The 10,302-nt window shown below is 41.0% G+C and overlaps 2 non-coding genes across 2 annotated transcripts; one reads left to right on the top strand and one right to left on the bottom strand.

Moving 5' to 3' along the window:
• The first annotated feature begins 2,113 nt into the window (after positions 1-2,113).
• LOC130039018 (U6 spliceosomal RNA) lies at positions 2,114-2,220 on the top strand. The gene has a single exon (XR_008794819.1). It is a non-coding gene; the product is annotated as a U6 spliceosomal RNA (small nuclear RNA).
• Positions 2,221-9,817: 7,597 nt separating this feature from the next.
• On the bottom strand, positions 9,818-9,924 carry LOC130039017 (U6 spliceosomal RNA). The gene has a single exon (XR_008794818.1). It is a non-coding gene; the product is annotated as a U6 spliceosomal RNA (small nuclear RNA).
• Between the last annotated feature and the right edge of the window lie 378 nt (positions 9,925-10,302).

Genomic DNA, 10,302 nt, shown 5'->3' on the forward strand with positions numbered 1-10,302 from the left:
CTATTCCAAGGAAATTTACTGCCATTGCCTTGAGAGGGGGGCCTTCCCTATCTGCCTGCCTGCCTACATCATAATCAATGATAATTTGGACACATACATGTACACAAAGAAAATACAATAACAATAAAACTGGAAAAATATTCATAGGTGATGACTAAAAAGGATGCTATTAAATAACTACCGGGTCAATGACAAAAGTAGAGAAAATAAAAATTCCTGGAACATAAAAATGAAGACATAAGCTATCAGAACACATGAGATTCAGCAAATGAGAACTTAGACCAAAGTTCCAAGGAAGTACAGATTATATCAGGAAATAAGAAAAATAGCAAATAGAGGATCTATCCACACATCTAAAGATATTATAAAAGGAGCCAGGGAGATAGTACAGGAGTTAGTTCACATGACTGCATTCTCCCAAATCAGACTAAATTCCCAGCAATAATTCCCAACAGTGGCTTGCTAAGCATCACTGGGTAGAATCCTAGAACACCCCCCCCAACACCCCCGCCCCCGGTCCCTGCCAGGGTGCCAGTATGAACCCTGTATCACAGGACATGAGCAGCACTGTAAGCTCAGACCTTGGCATCAAACAGTTGGCCAGGAATCACCAGGGGAGGTTCCCAGGTCTCAGAGCATAGCTTGCAAGTTCCACCTTCACCAAAAGGATCAAATAACATCTAAAGTCACTAGAAAAAAAATGAAACAATACGATAAGCGCAAAAATTAGTAAAATTCAGAGCTGTTCCTTCCAAAGAGTAAACAACATTGACACATTCTTTTCTCTGTTAAAGGAGAAAAATAAAGAGAAGACCCTAATGACTGTAGCACTGTCCTCCGGTTGTTCATTGATTTGTCAAGTGGGCATCAGTTGTGGGACTGGTTACTATTTTTGGAATATTGAATATGCCACGGGGAGTTTGCCAAGCTCTGCCGTGCAGATGGGATACTCTTGCTGGGCTCTCCGAGAGGGACAAAGGAATCGAATCTGGGTTGGCCGTGTGCAAGGCAAATGCCCTACCCATTGTGCTATCGGTCCAGCCCAATTTGAAAATTGGATTCAACTATGTCTGTCCCGCTCTTTCTGATTCATTTCACTTAGCTTGATACTCTATGTCTATACATTTATAAGCAAAGGAGTATAAAACAACATAACATGAGGCTGACACATAAGGATAGTAGATACATGGGAGAGATAGATTGCTCCATAGCTGGAAACCTGCCTCATGAACAAAGGGGAGAAGTCAGCTGGAATAGAGAAGGGATCACTAAGAAAAAGATGGCTGGCTGGAGGAATTGGTCGGGATGGGAGATGTGTGCAGAAAGCAGGAAGTAGATAAAGGACAAAACATGATAACCGCTCAGAGTCTGTACTGCAAACCATAATGCCCCAAAGTAGAGAGAGATTATGGGGAATCATGTCTGCCATGGAGGAAGGGGGAGGGTGAAAAAGGAGGGGGGTATACCGGGGATATTGGTGATGGGTAATGTGTACTGGTGGAGGGATGGGTATTGGATCACTGTGTGATTGTAATCCAAACATAAAGCTTGTAACTATCTCAAGGTGATTCAATAAAATTAAAATAAAGAAAAGAAAAAAAAAAGAAAATTGGATCCCAATGACTAGGATCAGAAACAAAAGTGGAAAAGTTACATATTACCATAGAAATTTGAGGATCAAAAGAAATTATTCTCAGCAATTCTTATGTCAGCCTTACATCTTTACAAGTAAGAGATAGCAGTAAGAAATCGGAAATAATTTTAATAATAGAATCTCTTTTTAGAAGCATAATACTTGTTTGCTCTTTTTTTTCCCCCTGCCTTCTTGGGTATTCTGACTGATATTCAGGAGGCCTGGAAACTCCACTGGTGATTCTCAGACTATAGGGTCAGAGGTTCAATGCAAGAGCCAGGTGATGTGATGCTGCACAGACCCTTCAGTGCATGGATTACCTGGTCATTCCAGTAGTGCTTGGGGCCTCCAGGCCACACAACGCGGTTCTTATGAACTTCAGGCTTGTACCCCGTGATACTCCACTGCTTCCTGGCTTCTGGCTTGCTACCTTGCTGCCGTGCACAAAAGTTAACTTAAAATAGAGATCTTAAAGTAGAGATGCTCACTTTGGCAGCACATATACTAAAATTGGAACGATACAGAGAAGATTAGCATGGCCCCTGCTCAAGGATGATACGCAAATTCATGAAGCATTTCATACTTAAAAAAATAGAAATCTCCAAATACATTGATGAAAACATAGGAAAATATTATTTATAATATTTTACTGATGGGCTGTTGCGATAGCACAGCGGTAGGGCGTTTGCCTTACAAGCGGCCAACATGGCCGACCTGAGTTCGATTCCTCCGCCCCTCTTGGAGAGCCCGGCAAGCTACCGAGAGGATCTCACCCACACAGCAGAGCCTGGCAAGCTCCCCGTGACATATTCGATATGCCAAACACAGTAACAAGTCTCATGATGGAGACGTTACTGGGCCCACTTGAACAAAGTTTACTGATAGGGCTGGAGCGATAGCACAACGGTAGGGCATTTGCCTTGCACGCAGCCAACATGGCCGACCCGAGTTCAATTCCTCCACCCCTCTCGGAGAGCCCGGCAAGCTACCGAGAGTATCTCGCCCACACGGCAGAGCCTGGCAAGCTACCTGTGATGTATTCGATATGCCAAACACAGTAACAACAAAGTCTCCAATGGAGACGTTACTGGGCCCACTCAAGCAAATCAATGAACAACGGGAGGACAGTGACAGTGACAGTTTGACTGATAATGGCCTCATAGGTTGTTGTGTATTTAAAAAATAAAATTATGAAGGGCCACGCTGCTTCCCCCACCCCAAGGAGGTCGATGGCGATGGGTAGGTGAAGGAAGGAATGAGGGCCAGGCTGGTTGGTGTCAGCTGCAGTTTATTCCAATCTCATCTCCATTCTCCTCTGATTCTCCCTCTGCTTCTGCCTTCCTCAGTGCCCCTCATCCTCCTCTTGGGTCCTGCTCCTTCATCCTTCTCCTTTCTGTTTCAGTGTCCCTCTCTAATTCATTCTCTCTCTGGATCTCACTTCAAACTCCTTCTGGCTCCCCCAGCCCACTCTTATATTCTTAGTTAAATCCCAAAGCATGAGGGTTTGGGGATTATACATAGGTGTGGTCACAATCAATAGGGGCAAAGTCCTTTCCCCAGGGAAAGATTCTTCTAGGACAGATTATCATTCAGCAGGACAACCTACCCAAGAGCAGAATCCCATTGGTGTGTTTTTCCTCTCCTTGTCCAAAAAACATATAAACATTCATAATAATAATCATTTTGTGGGGACACAGTAAGAGATAGATTAAGTTTATAGAATTGCTCTTCTGGGGTCATCTTGTTTTAGATCTCAGACTACAGTGCTCAGGCCAGATTAGTCTTTCCTAACCCTAGCAAGATCCTAATCTCGTTGTTACTTTTGGATCATGACAGAATTTGTCCATGGCCATGCTCCTAACTTATAGTTAAGTATTGTGGTGCTTTAGGCCTGTCCCATTTTGATGCCAAGGTAGCTTACAGCTTGCCCTGGATTCATTCTGTCCTTCATCAGGGCTCTATTTTTGGAGTGCTAGGAACTAAGGGCAATTGAGGCTTAAATCAAGGAAACAGATGCCCAGGAGTGAATGTTATTCAGAGTCAATTAACTTCCAAGTTACAAAGCATAATATTAACTGTTTTCCTGTGTATACAAAAAAGACATTGCTTTAAAGTAAACTATTCAAAAGACATAAGGAGAGGGTAAAGGTAATATTTAAATTACAATACAAGTTCAGTGTCCTTACAAGTTGACAGAGTCTGATTAGGAGGAAAAGGTGATTAACTGGTTGGGGAAGAGAGCACAGAGATGTTACAGAAAAACAAAGGAATGGGAGTAACTTGGGAGCACTGTGATGGGTTTAACCCAATAAATCTAAGCTCCCTATGGCAAGGGAGAAAGGACAAATATCTAGTGGCATTAGTGATACCTTCAGGGTTTTGATTCCAATGGCAAGGGTAACAATAAACAAATGGTATTACATGAAATTAAAAAGCTTCTTCAGAGTAAAAGAAGGTATCACTAAAAAAAAAAAAGATATCCTGCTGAATGGGAGAAAATATTTATACCCCATGTCACTGAGAAAACAACATGATTTCTCAAAACATTAAAAATAAATCTACCCATTGGTGGTAAGAATGGGCACTGGTGGAGGGATGACATGCAATCATTGTATGACTGAAATGTAAGCATAAAAGTTTAAGTCTGTAACTGTATCTCACAGTGATTTATTAAAAAATAAAATTAAAAAAATAAATAAATGAATCTACCATATGATCTAGCAGTTGCACTCATATGTATATGAGTGGAAATTTATGTATGTGGCTGGAGAGATAGCACAGCGGTGGGGTATTTGCCTTGCACGCAGCCGACCAGGTCAACCCGAATTTGATTCCTCCATCTCTCTCAGAGATCCCGGCAAGCTACTGAGAGTATCTCACTTGCAAAGCAAAGCCTGGCAAGCTACCCATGATGTATTGGATATGCAAAACACAAACACAGTAACAACAAGTCTCACAATGGAGACATTACTGGGCCCGCTCGAGTGAATCAATGAACAACAGGAGGACAGTGACAGTGATATCACGATCACGATCATCCTGTTGTTTGTCGATTGCCTCGAGCAGGCACCAGTAACGTCTGCTTCATCCTAGCCCTGAGATTTTAAAAAGTGCCATATTCAAGGCTCTTTCAGGGTTAGGAGAATGAGACCCATCATTGTTACTGGTATTTGGCATATTGGGTACGCCATGGGGAGTTTGCCAGACTCTGCTGTGTGGGCAGGTTACATTCGATAGCCTGCCAGGTTGTCCAAAGTAAGAATGAGATTCGAGATTCACGGCCGCGTGCTTCCTGGAGCTGGGTTTTATAGTCTCTGGGTCTTGGCCGTTGATGGGATTACCTGGTGTGTGTGTGTGGGGGGGGGGGGGGCAGTTGGTGGGTGTGACCCCTGCCTACTGGAAGAAGGAGGATCTGGGTGGAGGATGCTCAGCCCCGATCCAAGCAGGCTTGGAGATCTCAGCCCCGGGACCCACCAACTTCCCCCTGTGCCAGGTAATCCCATCAATGGCCAAGACCTAGAGACTATAAAACCGAGCTCCCGGAAGAGAACAGTGCAGAGTCTCCTGCCCTCACACCTGGCTGTCCTTGCCGGGGCCCCCTGGAGGGGTCAGGTTGAGTATCCCTCCCCGCCCCGAGCAGAGCTCCAGCAGCCGAAGACCTCCAGAACCAGTCACAACCATACTGAGACCACTCTCCACATGCATGAAGGTACCAGCAGAGGAACACAGGCATGCGGGTCCTGGGGCTGAGATCTCCAAGCCTGCTCAGATCGGGGCTGAGCATCCTCCACCCAGATCCTCCATCTTCCAGTAGGCAGAGGTTACACCCACCAACTGACAGTGATACATGTGTATATATATGTGTGTACATATATGTATGTACAAATATGGGCATGTACACATGTATACATATATATTTTATATGTATACAAATATATGCATATATGTATAGCTGTATACATATATTTGCTGTTGTTTTAGGTTTGGGGACACATTTAGCAGTGCTCAGTGCTTATTCTTGACTCTATGATTATGTGTAAAATTGTGTTTCTCAAACCTCTAGAGTCTTTAAAACCAGCATTATTTCAAATAAAAACTATTTATTTTGAATAGGTGTAGATCTAATGAGATTGAATGGTCAGCACCTACCAATATTGATAACATCTTTTAAATTCTGAGTACTTAAAATTTCAGTACCTTGGATTTTATGTAAAAATAAATAAGGACACTGAATAATTTCTATAAAGTACTCATATGTGAGTTTTGACTATGTTAGTTAATTTTTAAAACGTGTTTTTTTTCTCATTTAAAATATGAAAATAGTAATACTATGGATGCAACATGGTCACGATAGCAAATAAGATGACTACAGTTTTCAAAGGTGTCTTTAGGTTACAATGAAAAGACAATTAGTACAACCTGTGGTGAGGATAAGGTATTTCTCTTTACATTTCCTCTTTCTGGAAGTTTATGGAAGTATGTAGTTTTGCCTAATAAAATATGAAAGTCATGTCTAGACTTGATCCCGAAAGCCAGGGTGAGCATCCAATCCTCACTTTCACAGCTGCAGAGACCTTGGCTGTTGAGACACATGGACCCAAAATCTTAGTTTTGTGATGGAGGTTAGTCGTTCGATCTTCAACCACTATAGTACGAAAATACACATTTATTGTGGTTGAGACATAAAAATTTCCTTATTGGGACAACAAACATACCTTTCTCTAACCAATATGAGATTATAGAGCCCCCAGTGACAAGATAACTGCTAATTGAACTATGTGATTAGCTTTCTTCTATTATGAGTATTCATGTAATCAGTTCACTTCTGGAACCCATACCGTGGGAGGGGCAAATTTGTAAAAGAAGAGGAATTTCTTAAAAATATATGATGAATTCTAAACTGAATAAAGACAAAAAAAACCACACTGAAGATATTTTTACCTACAAAAAATACTACTTGTGAAGTATTATAGCTGCATTCAATTGTTGAAGGAATTTTATTTTTCTTACATGGTTGCAAGTATGAATGTTCAGCAGATGAACAGAATAAATAGGGAATAGATTTGGATTTAATATACAGGAGAAATTTCATTTTCTCTTTGAAAATAGCATGAACATCTTGAGAGATAATGTTTCTTCCCATTGAATGCTGCAAATATTATCTTGAGAGCCACTTACAGGAGCTTTAGTAAAAGAAAAAACATCTAGGTTAGATAAAAGATTGAATGAAGTGGCTTCTAAGTTTTCTTTCATCACAAAGATTATTCTTTTAAGAACTATCACCTCCAAGTTTTAGTATCATAAATTATGCTTTTGCATACTTCAATTTTTTTAACTCAAAGTACACGTGTGTTGCAGAACAATGCGTATGCACTTGCTCCAGCTGAGAGTTCTGCAAACTCCCAGCAGAATCAGCGTGGATGCAGGCTGACACTGTGCTCCTCTTCTGCAATCGAATTCAAACACAAAGGTGAGCAGTCAAGGGAGTAGCACATGGAGCTTCAGGTGTTCTGGAGAAATAGAGGACATGCCACCAAACAGGTGGCTTCAATTAATAGAGCTGCTGCTGCCAGGGGGAAACAGAGAGAAATCTCCAAACCACAAAGGAAATAAGAACAGGTAGATGGGGTCAGTCTTGGCGTCTGCTGGAACATTGTCAGTGAGCACAGTCTCAGTAGGCCACGCCGTGAATATTAATGGGGAAAAAAAGGACAGCAGTACATTGTGCATTTTGTGGTAGCATCTACAACAAAACTGAGCTTGCCCTTTGAAAGCTTTAATGCACAGTTTTTAAAAAGAGAGCGGGGGTCAGGGGGAGGGACAGAAAGAGACTCTTTCTTAATGAGATCGTAAGAGAGATGCGCTTGAGAGAAAGGCTTCTAAATTGTGAATGTGCCTGTTAAAGCCTGAGCATAGCCCACAGCACTATGTTTAGGATCCCCGTGTGCTTAGTGACTTTCTGTCCCCAGACCTTCTGAAACAACTATTTGTCCAGTAAACCTTCATCATCAAATTGCTCTCTTTTGTAGTACAATGACAAAGCGAATGTTCTCTGAGTACAAGTCCAGGAACAGACTGTTTTAAAAGCATCCAGTTGATTTTAATATAATGGGATGAAAGCGTCAAGAGAAAAACAGATCAGAACATCCTTGGTCAGGAGTTGTTTAATTTATTTCCTATTGACACATTCTTCTTCAGAATCACTGATCACGGAAGCCTTTTCAAAAATTATTTCTCTCAGGGTAGAGTTTGTACAACAGAGGATACAAATAAGTTATCTGGGTACTGGAGGCTGCAGGAACAAAATAATATAGACTAATAGATAATAGTGATTATTTCCCAACATTCTGAAAACTGGTCTTCAAATGCCAAGACACCAATATGGTAGGGTGCTGCTCTTTGCGTTTATTCTGAAGTGGAGCTTTGTTGCTGTGTCCTCTTTTCCCAAGATGGGAAAAACCTAGAGATCCCTCTGCAGCCTCTTTCATAAGGCATTGCTATCATTCACCAGGGACTCATATACTTCCAATAGGCCCCACCCACTTGGTTAGGATTTCTTTAGGGTTAGGATATGAATTTTGTGGGGCGCACATATGTTCAGACCAGAGCAGTGGTGGAGCAATTCTCCACATTTCCTTTGAAAATTAAAAAATAATTAACAAGGCATGCCTCTCTAAATTGGGTAAGTAAAGTAAAGTAAAGGCCCTCCCGTTGATCATCGATTTGCTTGAGTGGGCCCAGTAACGTCTCCATTGGAGACTTTGTTGTTACTGTGTTTGGCATATCGAATACGTCACGGGGAGCTTGCCAGGCTCTGCCGTGTGGGCGAGACACTCTCGGTAGCTTGCCAGGCTCTCCGAGAGGGGTGGAGGAATCGAATTGGGTACACTAGATTAAATACCTTCCCTGTTATATGTGATCAATATCACACAAAGTCTTATGGAACTTGGAACAGGCCTGGTTATATTCTGAGTCATATGACTCCTCAGTTACTCTTTTTTGGCTTCACTAAATCTTGTGTACTGCCAAGGAAACATGGGAAGATTTGACACCATTTGGTGAGTATCTCCAGGAAACACAGATGAGTACTCCATGTTCTGATCCTTCTGATTCTCAGTGTTTGGAGCCTTCTTAAAAGACCGAATGCCAGTCCGGCCCACATTTCTTTTAATTGAAATCAGGTATTCAGGAATATCTCCATGCAAAACCTGACTGGTAAGCAATTTCAGTTCTAGAATACAAGAATTTTTAAGCACTTGCGATGGTATAATTAGAACAAGCAGGAAACAAGCACCAAGGATAAAAATTAAAGAGAAGCACAAAAAAATTAGGAGAATCACAAAGTTATAGTACTGTGGGAAGATACAGGAAGATACAAACAAATAAACAAACAAACTAGGCCTGAGTTGATTAAAGTCTAGTACCTTCTATAAAGTTCATAAAGTTTGACATGCAAGATAGTGCCAAAATTCAACAGGGCTGTTTTTTTTTTTCTGAAGAAAATGTATTCTGATTACAATGAAAAGGAATGGTTTGTGAAACCAGAAGGCAGAGGTCAAGCAAAGGGAATTGTTTGTGTTTATCTAACCTACTTATTTCCTTGTAAATTTATTAATCAGTTGAATGTTGAGTTAAATCAGATGTTGTGATCATTTCTTCTATCTCTCTGCCAATGGAAACAATTAATGTCTGTTAAAATACTCCAGGGTTCCTAACCTGGTATAATTCCTTCTGAAGGAAGGAAAAATTAAAAGAAAAAATATTTCAAAATGAGTTTGGGTGCCCAAATTTGTTCACTTGAAACCAGAAATGTTAATCCTCTAGAGCCAACACATCTGGGAAATGAACACAGTGACTTTCAACATGCACACCCAAGATTCACAGAATTAAAATATGATGATTAAAAATGTTTTTTATAAGAAATAGACATCTGAAACTGGAGAGATAGTATAGTGGGTAGGGACCTTGCCTTGCACGTGGCCTACTTGGGTTTGATCCCTGGCATCCCATACGATCCCCTTAAGCACCTCCAGGCTAATTGTGTGTGTGTGTGTGTGTGTGTGTGTGTGTGTTTACAATTTAAGCTTTTTTATTTTATTTTATTTTATTTTATTATTTTTTATTAGTGAAATATCATGAGATACAGTTGTTAACCTTACAAGTTTTTGTACTTTGGTTTCAGTCATAAAAATAGGAAACACCACAAATTTGGGTGTCATCCTTGCGCAGGGGCCATGCTAATCTTCTCTGTATCATTCCAATTTTAGTATATGTGCTGCTGAAGCGAGCACCAGGCTAATTCTTGAGTGCAGAGCCAGAGCGACCCCTGAACACTGTTGGGTGTGGCCCCAAGACAAATATAAACAAAGAACAAATTTTTCATGTAAACGCCATAACATCATGTGAGCACTTTTGATTAGGTGTACAAGCACCCCATCTGATGTGTTACTCCTGGTGAACAACACAACTAAAAATGTATGAGCACCACAACTGTGTGTGTGTGTGTGTGTGTGTGTGTGTGTATTACCCAATTATCAAAGCATCGACAAAAATAAAAATGAAGGGGATGGGGTGGGGTAATTTAAAAAAAAAAAAAGAATTTCACTCACAGGACTAAAGAGCGTGAAGCATGTTCACAACATTGAGTGACTTGTCTCCCTGTCCATCTC

This window comes from Sorex fumeus, unplaced genomic scaffold (genome assembly GCF_029834395.1).
Source record: "Sorex fumeus unplaced genomic scaffold, SorFum_2.1 ptg000081l, whole genome shotgun sequence".
In the NCBI taxonomy this organism is placed as follows: domain Eukaryota; kingdom Metazoa; phylum Chordata; class Mammalia; order Eulipotyphla; family Soricidae; genus Sorex; species Sorex fumeus.